A 16,390-nucleotide genomic window follows, 5' to 3' on the forward strand; every position below is an offset into this window, starting at 1 on the left:
AGTGCTTTTGCTAGGTACTAACTGTAGTTCGGTGGGTTTTTTTCCCCTAGATATCTTTCCTCCGTCTACTTTATCTGGCTATTAACAGGACGTAATACAATAACACAATGCTATTGTTATCTTAACTATAGCATATGGCTATCTCAACTACATTTGAAGTGCGTACATTTCATTTAATAGAAATGTTTTATCAAAGAGCTCAGGATATTACATGAAGAGCGCATGATATATGCTAAAAATGACTAAGAATATGTTTTCCTATACTGATTTTATCTAATGAAACTTTCCCTTCAGTTTAGTAACCATTGAGTTTCTACTAAAGCAACATGTGATATGAATATCTTGCAAACCATTGCAATGTGATTCATTTGCTGGTAATAACTTTGCCCCATGAGTTTTCACAGACCTAAAAGTAAATACGTTTCTATAACTACATACATCCCATGCTTAAATGATAAATTCTGATATTCATTCATATTCTATGTAGGTTTGCTGTGTAATCAATTAGTTCAGATAACCGAGTTATGATAGCAGTCATTATAAAGTGTATATTTGAGAAAGAGCAGTTATAACCAAATGTGTGCTAGTCTACTGTGAGAATATGGGACAGTTATGCACCTTACATCACATAACTGAAAAAAATATCTAACATTCGTGTCATTTCATAAATTAGGCCCGAATGCAAAACCAAGGCATGTGATTCCATTACTAGTCGTAAGCATGTCACATTTCATAGCAGGTTGTTTTTTGTAAAAGTCGTCTGTAATGGCCTTCATGTACATAGTTCAACAAGGATACCCAAGGACCGTAGAGAATATGTTGGAGGAGGTGTGCATCAGAGATAGGATGATGAATGACGTCAATAATATGGGACGCAACTTCCGTATAAAGTCATATCACAAAATTACAAAAATTTCAATCAAAATGATATAAAAAAACAGTAAAAAAAAAAAAATCAATTCATCACATACACTGTTTCAATTGTTATTTTTATCTGGTCACACATATATCCTTATGTGTTATGCTTTCGTTTTTAAATTACTTACTTTGAATTACATCTAAAAATAAACGATAGTTTAAAAGAGCTTAAACTCGTCAGAGAAAGAAGGCATGACCATAATTAGACGATGGTGGTTTAGGAAATGTGAAACTAAATGATAAGTATGTTGGTGAAACCTATTGATCATATTACTGGTTGATCTTTTACTCCGTATATCATCGTTTATATCTACTGCCTTTCCAAGATATTTTATTTCTATCTCCAAATTGTTGTATTACAACTGTCAAATAATATGTCATCAGTGTAAAAATCGTATATATCTGCAAACTATTTTATTATACATTCAAAATCTTAAATCAATATTTTAGACTAGTCTTATTTATCATGATAATATGGCATCTTCTTCCTCCCCTGAAAATCACATATCTTCACTGCAAACTCAGATTAAAAAATGTAATGATGTTTTACGGTCGTATTGACCTAATTTATTTCTACCTTTAATTGCAAATTGTAATACGAGTTGACACCTTTAGTAAATGCTATTGATCAAATACGATTATCATAAAGAACAACACTAACAGTTACGCTAATGTTAATTGATTCAGCAGGGTTATTTTTACAATTCCCAATGTACACCATTTAATTATACATACGAATGTTATCAATTCAAAGTATCTCCTTCTCTACGCTAGTTACGTAGTTGACATGTGTACTTTTACGACTTAATGTTTATTTAATATGTTGTTTATGTTCTAAGCGACCCTGTTTATAGACGAATAACGCCGTGATAATGTTTTATACAGTGACTATCTGATCTCTTAGTTTATTATTGACACTAGTCGCTTATTAACAAATAATGAACATTTCGTTATTGGCAGAACGCCAGTATCATTAAAATGACGCTGTACATTTTGAGTCTTGAAGTCACTGTAAAAAATATGTTTACACAAAGGTGTAGGCATAGTAACATTTGTTTTATTCTTTTCTGTTTGTTGAATTCAAAATAGCTGTTGGTTAAAACGTAAAATGAGTTCTGAATTACACAAAAAAACATAAAAAAAACCAGCATGGACAACTAGTGCATAAACATTATACTCAAATACCCGAAAACTAAAAAAATATAGTTCTTCATAATAATAACACAATAATAGAAACAACAACTGAAGTAAAAAACAATAAAAACAGTTTTGTATTATGTTATATTCAAATTAATCTATTGGGATATTATTTTTCAATATTTTACTGGATTATGACTTGACGAAATGCGGCAAAAGTGTCAATTGTTCAATAAGGTTTGGTTTGTTTATTTTTACGTCCTATTAACAGCCAGGGTCATGTAAGGACGTGCCAGGTTTGTTGGTGGAGGAAAGCCGGAGTACCCGGAGAAAAAACACCGACCAGCGGTCAGTACCTGGCAACTGCCCCACATGGGATTCGAACCCGCATCCCAGAGGTGGAGGGCTTGTGGTAATATGTCGGGACATCTTAACCAGTCGGCCACCGCGGTTCAATAAGGAAGTGGCTATATATATAATAAATACATATCAAAGGTAATCACGTGTTGAAAGGTAATTGAATACGAAACAATGATAGGTAAAGGATACGCCACAACTATCAGTAACAGACATAAATACCTTCTAAAGAATAACCAATCCCATAATAAACACACAAAGATGTCATAATGAGACTGCTACCGATTGGTTGAAACATCATAAGATTTTAAAGATGCTTACACCATTACCACCGTTGAAAAGTTTGAGCTTCTAATTTTACTTCACGCTAAAGTTACAAAAAATAATTGATTGCATACCGAAAAAAATCCGTGACACTATATACTATATGGAATTAAGTACTGATTGCGCATGCACTAATGCAAAATAAATCATTTTACATTTTTTGTGTTAATTAAACATATAAATACACGATTAAACACCAATCATTGTTCAAGTGATTAATATCATTTATTCTCTGTCGGCGGTAGAGCATCTTTAAAGCAAAATGACACCCACCAAGGAATAACAATTTCCAAGGGATTCTGTACAGCAATCAGATAATAACACAAGGATTGATTCCCAGACTTCTTCTTTCATAGAGTTCCCATACATTGTCTCATTTAAAAACACTTAACGGTTCAGTAAGGTACTATATAAACATTATAAATGATGTAGAATACATTCAATCTTAATCCAAGTTTCACGAATCAAAAATTACAGAAATTTTTGTTGTGGTTGATATTGTACAAAAAAAAACTATATTTCAAAAATTATTGTATGGAAATACTGACAGGAAGGGTTGAATGGGTGCCATGACATGCCAGATAAGACGTTATTTATTTTACTTATTTATTTATCATTTATTTATTTATTTTGATGAAATGAGACTATTATAGTATAGAGACCGCTATATTCTTTTTATGTATAAATGCAATAAGTTAGTCAGTCAGGGCGTAACTCCATTGCTTCATAAGCTCTATACTAATGGAAATGAACGGTTCGCCTTATGGAAGGTGCAAGCATATTAACAAGAATTGGAAAGACAAGGTATCAGGCGAATTATGGTTGACGTGATCAGATGATCCAATTATAGTATCATTGGTGCGAAATAGAGAACTGGCTATCCTCTAATTATCCTCTGTCATCTGGTGGATTAAAGCTTCGTTAGTATTTAGAATTGTAGTCGTCTCTCCTTGAATCTTGTATCCCACTATATTGTTGAACTGCAGTCTAAACTGCTATAACCCATCCTTGATATTCTAGAGTTACTATCACTGTCCTTATATCCAACCCCGAACATGTCATAGAAAAACTTAGGGCAGTTTAGGAAAAAATACTGACCAATCACAGGTCTGCATATATTTCCTTTGAAGATTACAGAGATAACTTTAGAGTCACACGTAACCAAAATATACAGTTATTCTATTATATTGATTACATCAAATCCAAATTATACCTGCTCATCTGTTGTCGAATACAGAGCCTTCAGTTTTGCGATGACATTCCAGTGATGGATATAATAACAGTGAAAATTGGACCCATGGAGTATGGAGGATGATATTATCAAGCCCTTGTGATTCGAAGATGTCTTGATATAGCTGTTTGCTTCCGCTCAGTGCAGTCTCTTTTCTGGACCGACATATTTTAAAAGGTCATTCTATACTAGAGTACACAATAATCCCATTTGGTTCCTCAAATCATAATTATAGATATTAAGAGATTAAAACCGAGTATATAACACAATACACATAAACTAATACGTTGTATCTTTTTGATGATTTCATAATAGATAAACCAGCACGCAAATTGACATGTGCATATTATTAGTGACATTAAAGCGCATGCGTAACTCCATACCTATCAACCCCATTCCTTAAATTCCTATTTATCAGCTGGACAGGTGTTCCGAGGTCAGTGATCGTAATAACTTATCTTGGTCAAGGTGAATAATGACAAGATAACGATAGCCGCATCCTATTGATAAAAACTGCACTCAATATTTATTTTTTATTGTAATAACATAAGACAACAAACAATAAATAAGTATGTACATGTATATGTGTTTGATTTCGGTGTTACCTTGAAAGGTTAGGCCTAGTGGTCTGACCTGCTTATTCATTCATCTGCTTACTGCATAGTACTGTAACAGTTGAATTATTCGCAGCACTGTATCTTCTTCTTTACATCTCCGAGAATATATCACCTCGCGAGAGCATTGACAGGTACAAATATGACTTTTATGATTGGGTAGTAGAGGCACAGTGCAAAAATCTAGGCATCGCAAACAGTTAAAAAGCTAAGTAAACGAAAAGAACATCTGCGATTGATGTATCATTTTGAGATAATAGCTCTGTATTATAGAAGAATGACACACTTTTATTGGGATGCCATTGGTTGGATGAAAAATTGTTTAATGCGTTACGGTATTATGTGGTTTAGTATTATGATTGATTAAATTTCGGTGGTACACTTATCTTAATGTTTGATCGACCCTGATGCACTCAGATGCACTCAGAAGTGATAAAAATTAAACTGCTGTGAGTGCGTTTTTATACATACGAATGTACGTTTCCTCTGGTGAGGAAGTTGAAAAACATTGTTTTGAATGTCGACTTCTTTGGCATTTGACATTTACAACATACGCGTAGTTCTTTAAAAAACCTATCCTTTGATATCTGTTCAATTTGACAACCTAGTAAAAAGACAGAACAAGTCTGTTACGTAGGTAACACAGAGGAGGAGAACACAAAATAAGTCGGTGAGAACCAATGACTGCTTTGTGTACCAATTATCCAAACCATATTTAACATTCCCTCGTAATAACTGGTTGACAGGAACGAATATGAACAATTTAATGGAACAATTTGGTTATGCATGTTAATTTATCTTATGTTACAATAATGCACATATTATAGTAAACATTATTCTGCATAAATCACGTAGACTACGGAAATGTGTTTCCCCAAAATGCGAGCGAAGGTCGACTTAATGCCATGCATTACATCGCGAGACTCATTAACCGTAAAACCAACCAATCAGGTTTTACGTTCCAAAAACTGGGAAATGTCATCATATTTTTCTCGCTCTGCACGTGACTATTATAACGTTGGAAAGGTGGCGTGACGTATCGAATGTGGAGGGAAATATAGGTGGATGCAACCAGATGACAACTCATATTAGAATGCAATCTGTATCCCATTGTTAGGAATAGAATTTAATATTGTAAACCTATATGATATTATTGAGATGTAGCAAATGAAAGTAATCGCTTGTCATGATTGGATACACACAAATGAAATTATGTATTTTCATCAGATTGGATTTTGATATTTATCTTGTTTCGCATCCAACCAAGAGCAAATTATGCAATTTAAAGACGACTTCCTTCCTTCCTTACAAAATAAACGATATGAGAGTTTAGTAATTATTTCAAGTTTAGGATTTTGTAGGCTCCCATCCTCCATTCCAGGCCCTTAATTAGCATTGGTGGCGAGTGGCGGTGGGTTTCTTTGTATAGTTTTACCTACCCGAAGAAAAAACACCGACCCACGAAGGAATCGAATTCGCGGCCCAATTCGGGCTTGTGGTAATATATCGGGACACCTTTTCCACTCTCCATCCTCCCTTATTCTTTTCCGTTGAAGACAGTGTAGATAGTAGATAGTGCGAAGTAATTACTTGGCTGGTACAAAATAGATCTATATGTATTTGATCACCTATTGTGACTATGAAAACGATATTGTATTTTATTGTTTCCTCTGTACATCAGTGTCACTATTCAGCATAACACACATTAGTCCGAATAACACTGACTAGTACGTCGTTGGCAGTCGGAATCGTTCACTATGTCGGAATGCTTTACAGGGCCGCAGTGGGAAGCATTCTTAGAGTACTACTCCGGGCCAGGTCGACTTAATGTCGGGATTCGACATAGCAAGGATTCTACTTGAGTAGATAGGGATGAAAGGATACATACAGAATAAAGAAATCGTTTGGTATTTGCTTAACGAATTGTCATTGTCATTTAGGGACATACTAGGATGTGGTGGCGGAGTACAGCCTCATAAAAACACGCTGTACCTAAGAACGGTTCCATATGGGGTTTCAGCTCGTAGTACAGAGGTAGACAGAAAATGGCTTGGGAACTTTGACCCACAGGTGGAGAGTGAATTGAACGAAGGACACCTAAACATTTAGTCACATTAGATTCCGGTTACTTAGTTAACTGGAATAAAATGATGAATGCAGACATCTGAACAAGAAAATTAAGATAATAATAACAATTCCTGGCAGGCAATCATTGACTTACTTCTAGAATTTGTTGATATGAGAGTATGAATAATTTTAAGTAGGTTGCAATACTATATCTCGACTAGCGATTGCCACCATTATGACACCCTAATGAACCAGACACTACCTGCATAGTATAGCTCTTTTCTTGCTTCTTTCATCGCTCTCTTTCATACCGAGTCCCAAACTTGCTCAACAGATGGTTACAAAAACTGAAGGTTTTCTGAATACAACTCCATAAAAGACATTAAAGTACTGCATTACTTTAGATTTATCCTAATAAATCTATCATTTGCCGATTAATTTTATTATGTCAAATCAGGTGTGAGTGTTATCGCCATGTGCTAATATGTCGAGGGTTACCAGTTATGGATCCAAGGTCCGGGTAAATACATTTGTATTCATAAACAATATAACCAAGTAAATGACTGGCGAAACAGAAACGGTATGAACATTTCCCAATGACAAACATAAACGGTATGAACATTTCCCAATGACAAACATAAATGTGCATTCTTAGTTGAATTATTATATTTTTTCATATTTTCATATTATGATTTTCAATTTAAACATTCAATCAATGTACTAGTACGTTGAAAGTACCAAGAGACATTTTGTAGGACGGTTGTGATGAAGTGTGCCACCACATGGTACGTTCGATGGCCGATATCAGCCGTCACATTATTTTTTAATAATAAATAATATTTTTTTTTAAATGTGTACATGTACAAATTAAAAAAAATGTACATGTACAAGTCATACCATGATTAAAAAATAATGTGACGGCTGATATCGGCCATCGTAGGTACAAATATCTCGACCTTTGTTGAGGTTCAGGTCGATATAAGTGATGACATGTGCTTGTACAGCTCACGTTTGTCTATACAAGGTTACCTAAATATCAGTCATTACACCATGTCACCCTAGTCTACCTGTCAAACTCATATATATGTATTCCCTGATTGTCAGCATGTTTACATAACGTGTAAATAGCCCTACAGATTTAATCCTAATCATATCTTACACCTAGCAGGGTAACTTCGACCCCTTTGGTTTATTACGCACACACCATATGATTTCCAATGTTAAATTGTTGTGGTCTAAATCTACGGAGAACTATTGGATAGCAACTTTGCTGACCTGTATAACTGACCAATAGATATTAAAGGGACAATTCATTCTACGAGAACATTAAAATTTGTATATATATCGGAAACCCCCCAGTTCTAATGGAAATTAGATCAGTCGGTTTTACTGTGATATGTCAGAAAATACCATGGTGGTGAAATGCGTGTGAAATGTTCAAACTCACTCGCTGTCCGCCATTACACATTGTGGTCGAATATCTTGTATGCCGAACCCAGTCCCTTGATCGTAGAGTAATGCTTCTTTTGTCTAGAACTGCTCAAAACGCTCTGACAGAAGTGTGTTTACCTTATTAGGTGAATTGTTTTGCCTAAAAAATCATTATATCACCTCCACAGTGGTTATGTAGTTCATTTGTTTAACGTGCGTGACTTTGGCTCGGGTATGGGTACAGCGTACATATTGTACCTGCTTAATCGTATTGATCAACGATTTGTAATTACAACGGTATCAATTAAAATACTAAATAATGACGTGGAATTTGTCAACATCTTATGTTAATGTTTCATAAGAAATGTAGAACAATACATTCATGCCATATTTTGCTTCTTGGTTATGTAAAAGAATTAGCCTGAGTGAATTGTCCCTTTAGATGTAACTTTGAATACTAGAAGAAGATGAAATAAAGTGTAACAAATATTAAACACAGTATAGCTCGAGGACTAAATAGTACACCAAAAATACCCATTGTGGAGTCTGTGTTTTTTTCATTGTGAAAAGAAATGTGAAAAAAGAACTAACTAGCTTTCTTTGTATGTGTTCAAAATACTTAATTCGAAATATTTAATAGCTCCTGTCAATAATATTATCATCCAGGAAAACCGAAACAGTATTTTCATCAAATAAAAGGCACACCTATCTTATCTTAAGTGGTGTAATGCACCATTAAACGAAACGACGTGAAGTACATGTACTTAGGACTGGATGTTGCACCAGATCTATTTTAAGAACGGGCGAAAACATTTGGGGAATGATGGGTTGTATTTTAATGTAGAAAAGATATATTAAAGGAGCGGTAGAGGATGTTTAAATGTTCCGGTAGCTGCATAGGTAAACAAAGGATGGTGGGGGAGCGGGATATATTTCTATTTATATGTTATATGTACATAACTATTATGTGCCAATTGCATGGTGATACGAATGTACGATTGCATCTACGTAATACTAGATAGCATATACAAATATACCTAGATGGTCTTGCTTATAATCATTTGGAAATATTTTTATTTCAATAAACAGAAAAAAGAAAGTGTAAAAAGCACGTAAATAAAAACAGAGACGAACGCTTTTGTTTGGGGCCTTTTAACTTCTATATCATGTTAATTTAAAGAAGAGACAGGTATTGAAGCAAGCACCTAGTAACTGACACATGTTCAACTGAACCACGATTTCCAAAGGAGCGAGCGCTAGAGTTTGAGTCATAGGTCAAAGTAGTCCTTTAAAGAGAGGAATCTGTGTTAGTAGGATTCGGTAGTACATTGAGGGTCGGGATAGGCTTTCACAACGTGAAAAATTATGACAAAGGTGTTTGGAGAGTGGGAGATAGCAGAAGAATCTAGGTAATACTAGATAACAATGTAAATTGACAGCAAACTATAGGAGTGATAATACGGCGTGACTTTGTGTCACATGGAGGCTTAACACTATGACTAAGAGGTGAGACTGTATACACTAGAGATACGATAGAGATTTGAACAATAGGAGAATAAATAGATATCTTCCAATATTTGTTTTTGATCAAAGACATTATAGTACTTAGACAATGTGATGATAAGTCACAAGTGCATATGCAGTTGCATCGTTTGTTATCATCATTGTATCTTGGCGTCAGTGATGAATTCACATGCAGTTGCATCGCTGATTATCATCACTATACACAAATGATACTATGCTTTTTGATTGTCGAAAATAACGTTTAAGTACAATGTATTCAAGATTGACATATTAAGGAGCTCATATATTAACACAGTAGATTCACGGACCACCACTATCAAATGGCTGTAAGTCACATCGTTTAACGATCACTTTGAACCCAGTGTTGTTGAAAGTTGATAATTGAATAAATCCTTCTTAATATATATATGCTATTGTCACATAAAAAAAGTTCAATGGAAATTGGTTATTGAGGAAGGCCGTTATCGCCTACTTTTACTGCCCTTGGTTGTTCACCTAGGTCTAATCGCGTCAGAACGGTCGTCATTGTAAGTTTATGGTAGGTTTACTGGTGTGCTGACATAAGATACGCTTTTATCTGAATGTTATTGCACGTTGAATATTGAGATAATGTTTGTATCAGTTCCTAAAAGTATTACATTTTCGTCATTTTCATATAAGTATAACTTTTCCTAAAAGTATAACTGTCAAAAGAAGGCAATCTACAGAGAAATATCGGAAATCACCAATGTTTAATTCACCATTACTTTCATTGCCACATGATAAAGGGCAACATAAAGCACTGGCAACAAAGTATACCGAGAGAGACGTAACTCAAATTAATATTCTGCTTTTACCAGTTGTTCGTAAAATATTCGATTGCTTATTATTTTCTGAAAGAACTACCACGAAAACAACAAATCATTACTTTGCCAACACAGTTAATTCGAAAGGTTATCGTGGTTTTTTATCATTATTATTATTCTTTTTTTTTTATAAATGGCTTATAATGAAAGTATCATGAAACAAGAAAACATTCAGAATATATTTTGTAATAAATAGAAATTATAAAGAGACAAAAATGTCTGATATAATCAAATTTGATCAAATCATTAAAATTGACTTAACTCCAGCACAAAACATAGATAAAGATCATTATTATTATTTTATATGGCAAATAAATATTCGCATCACTAAAGTAATATATCAATTTTAAACGAAGGTAACATGCCTCAAAGATAAAGACACAGGTGATAAGCATAAAATACCAGACAACATCAAGGAAGCAACATAAACTGAGAACAATTGACATCTGACCAGGATACAGCTCTCCTAAACTGAGAACAATTGACATCTGACCAGGATACAGCTCTCCTCGCTGTATCGAGATACATCGTATAAAGAAGGAAGATCATGTTATCGTGGTAATTATCAATGTGACATATTGTAAACTCCGCATGTGGTAAGGTACATATAAAGATATACGATCTTAACCTGTTACTGGGCACGTGTTCTTCCTGTTTGTCAGGGGTATTTGGGGTCAAGTAAGGGAACTTCCATATACCCGGAAACATCTTTAGAAGAGATAATCATTCAATATTAGATACTCCATATGAAAAAACATACTTATGTACAGATATGTCATAGAAATGAAAAAAAGAATATGTTTAGATAATCTAGATTTCCTAAATAAGGATTTGTACCTAAAATATTGTAAAGTACAATTATTATATATATGATTGTCATGGAAGACACATTCATTATGATCCGAAGTGAAATTGGAAGGAGTTGATAATTTATGACAATGCAAGCATGAAAGTAGGCTACAGGTATTTCCAAAGTCGTGAAGTTACGTCGAACTCTTAAAAATGTGACGATGATTATGTCATCAAAATCCCCATATGCTGATAAAATGCACATTTGTTATTATCCCTAAAGAGGACCTGTTGCCTTGTCAGGTCTGTATTGTATACGTATCCCTATGATACGTGCCATATCTCACTCATTTAAAATCAGCTGAGTACCGTTTGAAGCCTACAGCAATCACCACAGTGCGCTTGACCCCCTAATTTCCATCTTAACGGCGACGGTATAACCGTTTATACAGTCACTGGCGAGATCACATGTACCTGCTGTCTACCTGAACGGCGGTGTCACGCTTGAGCGATCCGCCATCTCATCATGTAATGTATTTCCTTTGCCGTCTTGTCGTGTATATTCTACACTTAACATGATTGACGGCGTTGCTTTAAAGTTCAAGGCAAATTGCCTTCATTAAAAGCTATACGGTAAAATCACATAGTCAGCAATTACTCGGATACACCGTACTGTATGAGAGTTGGCCTCAAACGTCAACTGAATTTACGATAGACATAGATATCCCTGTATATTCTTTCAATAAACACTGGCTCAGACAGAGAAACCATTTACCTGTGTATGGCAACAGATGTCTTTTAAATATACAACGAGTATTGTTTATCACCATACCATATTCAAATATCATTATCATTTTTGTTTGCTATTTCTATTAGGGACAAATATGTGGGGATATATTGAAATTGTCGTTGACATACCATCATAAGATCACTATTACATATTTGATTTGTTCAATATTTGTTCAGCTAAATTGCTTTGTCTGAAAGGGGTTTTTCGACAATTGCCATTGTCCCTTTAAAATTTGCAATCACAATCAAATAATGCTGTTATAAATCTTTTATCAAATTCCCTACTGCACCATTTCCTACATTCCGGAGTAAAAACACCATTATCGTTGTATTCATCCAAGTAATTCTGTTTTATCTCTATCCTTGATATTCCCACAATCGGCCCCAAACAATTTGTTGAAGGACGAAACAGAAATTTTCTACAAATAATCTGATGTATTTTTTCAGATGTAAAAATATTTTATTCGTTTTCACAGCGATGGCTTATTAGATCAGGATTGCTTCACTGTGATATAAATATAACCCATGCTGTCCTAAAAACAGTGGCCCCATCTTGAAAACAAATGAACCATTATCAAATATTATACTACGATAGTCACGATTTATATTTCTAATGGCTGACTTGGTGAAACGAATTATGTTATTTTTAAACATTTTCTGTCCTTAAAAATCAGTGGCAAGTTCTAGAAGGTCAAGGCCATTACATGACCCAGCTTTATTCAACCTGTAAATTGATTATTGATCAACTTTCACATTTACAGCTACGCATGATCTGTCGCAGATGGCATCAATTCATTCATTATATAGGAAATCTATTCCGTCGTAAAGAACAATATGCTAATATTCATAAACAAATCGGGCGTTAGAATATCTATAATTCAGAACTAGTCAAGAATTTCAGAAATGTCTAGTCGAATTATAAAACCGTGATGCAACTAACAAGGTATGATAAAATCGATTTTAGTCCGAAAGAGACCATCTGCTATCATGCTGATTTCACACTCAGATCTGAACTTATATATACATTCCTAAAGCAGCATTTGATAGTTTAATTATCACGAAGAATCTACCTCTAGGAGGCAATATCTACTTGCTTTATCAAACTATGTTTAATGCTTATGATTTCATCAATGTTTTTCTTGTTTAATAATTTCACACTCATTACATGAAGTTAAAGGGTAATTTATTGCTTGCTATTTGTAAACTTTTTAAAATTCTGATTATGAACGCATTGCTAAGCGACCAATAATTTTGAACACGTCACCCGCCGTTAACTCGCCGTCTGTCGTCTGCTTGACTCACGATGTTATCATCGCGTGGCCACGTCACGTCCAACTTGACCCCAGAATCAATTTGACCCCAAACCCAGGCAGAAAGTGACAAAATCTTACTCATGCAATCCCTGATCAATCTAATATTTTTCTTGTTTACAAGTGCAATACGTTCACAAACTGACATTGGGCGTTCAGACAAATCAGATATTACTCATAGCTTTTAACAGGATAAAAATGATCGATAAAAGGTTCTTATTTTCAAAATATTTATTTAAAAAGTTTCGAACATTTTTTTTTTAAATCGTTTGTTTATATGTTTATTGACTTTCACTTTACTCACTCATAAACACGCATTGCATTTTATCATTTGCATGAACAAAATGATACTAAAACTGTTATTGGTCATTATCTAAAAAAATAATTAAAGTTTCGTTTGGGCTCTTAGTAACGTTCATCAATTAATCATGCATTTTTATTCTATTCGTGTGCATGTGCATTTCTATAACAATAACAATGATATCAGCTAAGGCATTATTCATACACTTTCAGTAAAAATTAAGGCAAAAGCTTAATGCATGCTTACTAATATATTATTGTACATGTATACCTATAAACAGCAGTGTCAAGATATAAAGCACTGGTATTCATTGAACTGCTGTGACATAATGCTCGCCGACAGGACGACTGTGAGTCATTAACAACCAACGCCCATTTACCAGTGCACGTCCGTCGACATTGCATAGCTACCTGTCTACGTGCTACTCAAACAGGAGACAATATGATCTTTTTAAAAAACCTGTCGTCAGTTCTATGACATAAGAAATTCGAAATATTTGTTTCCGTATTGAACCCATTTGAACTATGCACATGTAAATGGCTTCTTACTGTAAACGCATGCTTATTTTGGCACGATATCAATTTTGAACACAGATGCATTTTCGAAACTATTCGCTAGGCACTGTCCAAATAAACCTTGTAATTTCCAGCGCTTAAAAATTCGCAAAAATAATAAACCGCAAAAATATGAACGTATACATAGTTGCATTGAAATAGATAGTACATCTCCATGCTATGGAGCATCTATAACCTAATTTTACAATTTGTTTCATTAATCTTTATAAAAATAAATAATGACACAATATAAAACATATTGCATGCGCATGAAAGCTAATTTATACGTTTGTCTTTCGTTCTGCTCTTTAAGAATTTGTTTAACTTTTTGCTTGAGTTGAATATTCCATCAATAAAACGATGATGGGATTTGATAATGAATTCGGAAGATGGCATCATTACATTGCGTTTAATATAAAGACACCATAAAACACGTAAGTAACAAACAAGTGAATGGTTAACAAAATAATAAATATGTAATGATATTTTGAAATTCATCCTACAGCTGTTTTCTCATTTACTGATGCTAGAAACTCCTACCAACTGATGTTTGTCCAACATGTTTGACGATGAAAGTCGAACGGATCTGCTAAAACAATAATTATTAAATGTTCCAAGCATATAGAAAAATTGTGAAAAACAGTTCTGCTTGATATACATAACTTGTAACAATTATCAGGTTTTAATCTTTAAAGAAAAATAAAACATGATAATTATGAGAAAAATCGATGTTGGGACCAACCCTATAAACTGTTTCTCTCGGCCTCCAGCCTCAGGAAACAGATCATCGGGTTGGTCCCAACACCTCGGGAAAGAGTTTTGACTACTGACTGAAAAGGCAGGAAACAACTGTATAATGTCATATGATACTAGCATGATATGGCCACTTAGAGGAACAATTCTCCATTGCATAGCAAAACTATTGAATACATTATACTGCATTGTTTGGCAAAACTATTGGATACATTATACTGCATTGTATAGCAAAACTATTGAATACATTATACTGCATTGTATAGTTAAACTATTGAATACATTATACTGCATTGTATAGCAAAACTATTGAATACATTATACTGCATTGTATAGCAAAACTATTGAATACATTATACTGCATTGTATAGCAAAACTATTGAATACATTATACTGCATTGTATAGCAAAACTATTGAATACATTATACTGCATTGTATAGTTAAACTATTGAATACATTATACTGCATTGTATAGCAAAACTATTGAATACATTATACTGCATTGTATAGCAAAACTATTGAATACATTATACTGCATTGTATAGCAAAACTATTGAATACATTATACTGCCATTGTATAGTTAAACTATTGAATACATTATACTGCATTGTATATTAAACTATTGAATACATTATACTGCATTGTATAGCAAAACTATTGAATACATTATACTGCATTGTATAGTTAAATATTGAATACATTATACTGCATTGTATAGCAAAACTATGAATACATATTATACTGCATTGTATAGTTAAACTATTGAATACATTATACTGCATTGTATAGCAAAACTATTGAATACATTATACTGCATTGTATAGCAAAACTATTGAATACATTATACTGCATTGTATAGCAAAACTATTGAATACATTATACTGCATTGTATAGTTAAACTATTGAATACATTATACTGCATTGTATAGCAAAACTATTGAATACATTATACTGCATTGTATAGCAAAACTATTGAATACATTATACTGCATTGTATAGTTAAACTATTGAATACATTATACTGCATTGTATAGCAAAACTATTGAATACATTATACTGCATTGTATAGCAAAACTATTGAATACATTATACTGCATTGTATAGCAAAACTATTGAATACATTATACTGCATTGTATAGCAAAACTATTGAATACATTATACTGCATTGTATAGTTAAACTATTGAATACATTATACTGCATTGTATAGCAAAACTATTGAATACATTATACTGCATTGTATAGCAAAACTATTGAATACATTTTACTGCATTGTATAGTTAAACTATTGAATACATTATACTGCGTTTTGTAGCAAAATTATTGAATACATTATACTACATCGTATAGCAAAATTATTGATATTGCAATATATAGCAAAACTGCTAAATACATTACATGATATGTCAATTTGATAAAAGTGTTAAAAATACTTTAACAGCAAA

Source organism: Argopecten irradians, chromosome 1 (assembly GCF_041381155.1).
Source record: "Argopecten irradians isolate NY chromosome 1, Ai_NY, whole genome shotgun sequence".
NCBI lineage: Eukaryota > Metazoa > Mollusca > Bivalvia > Pectinida > Pectinidae > Argopecten > Argopecten irradians.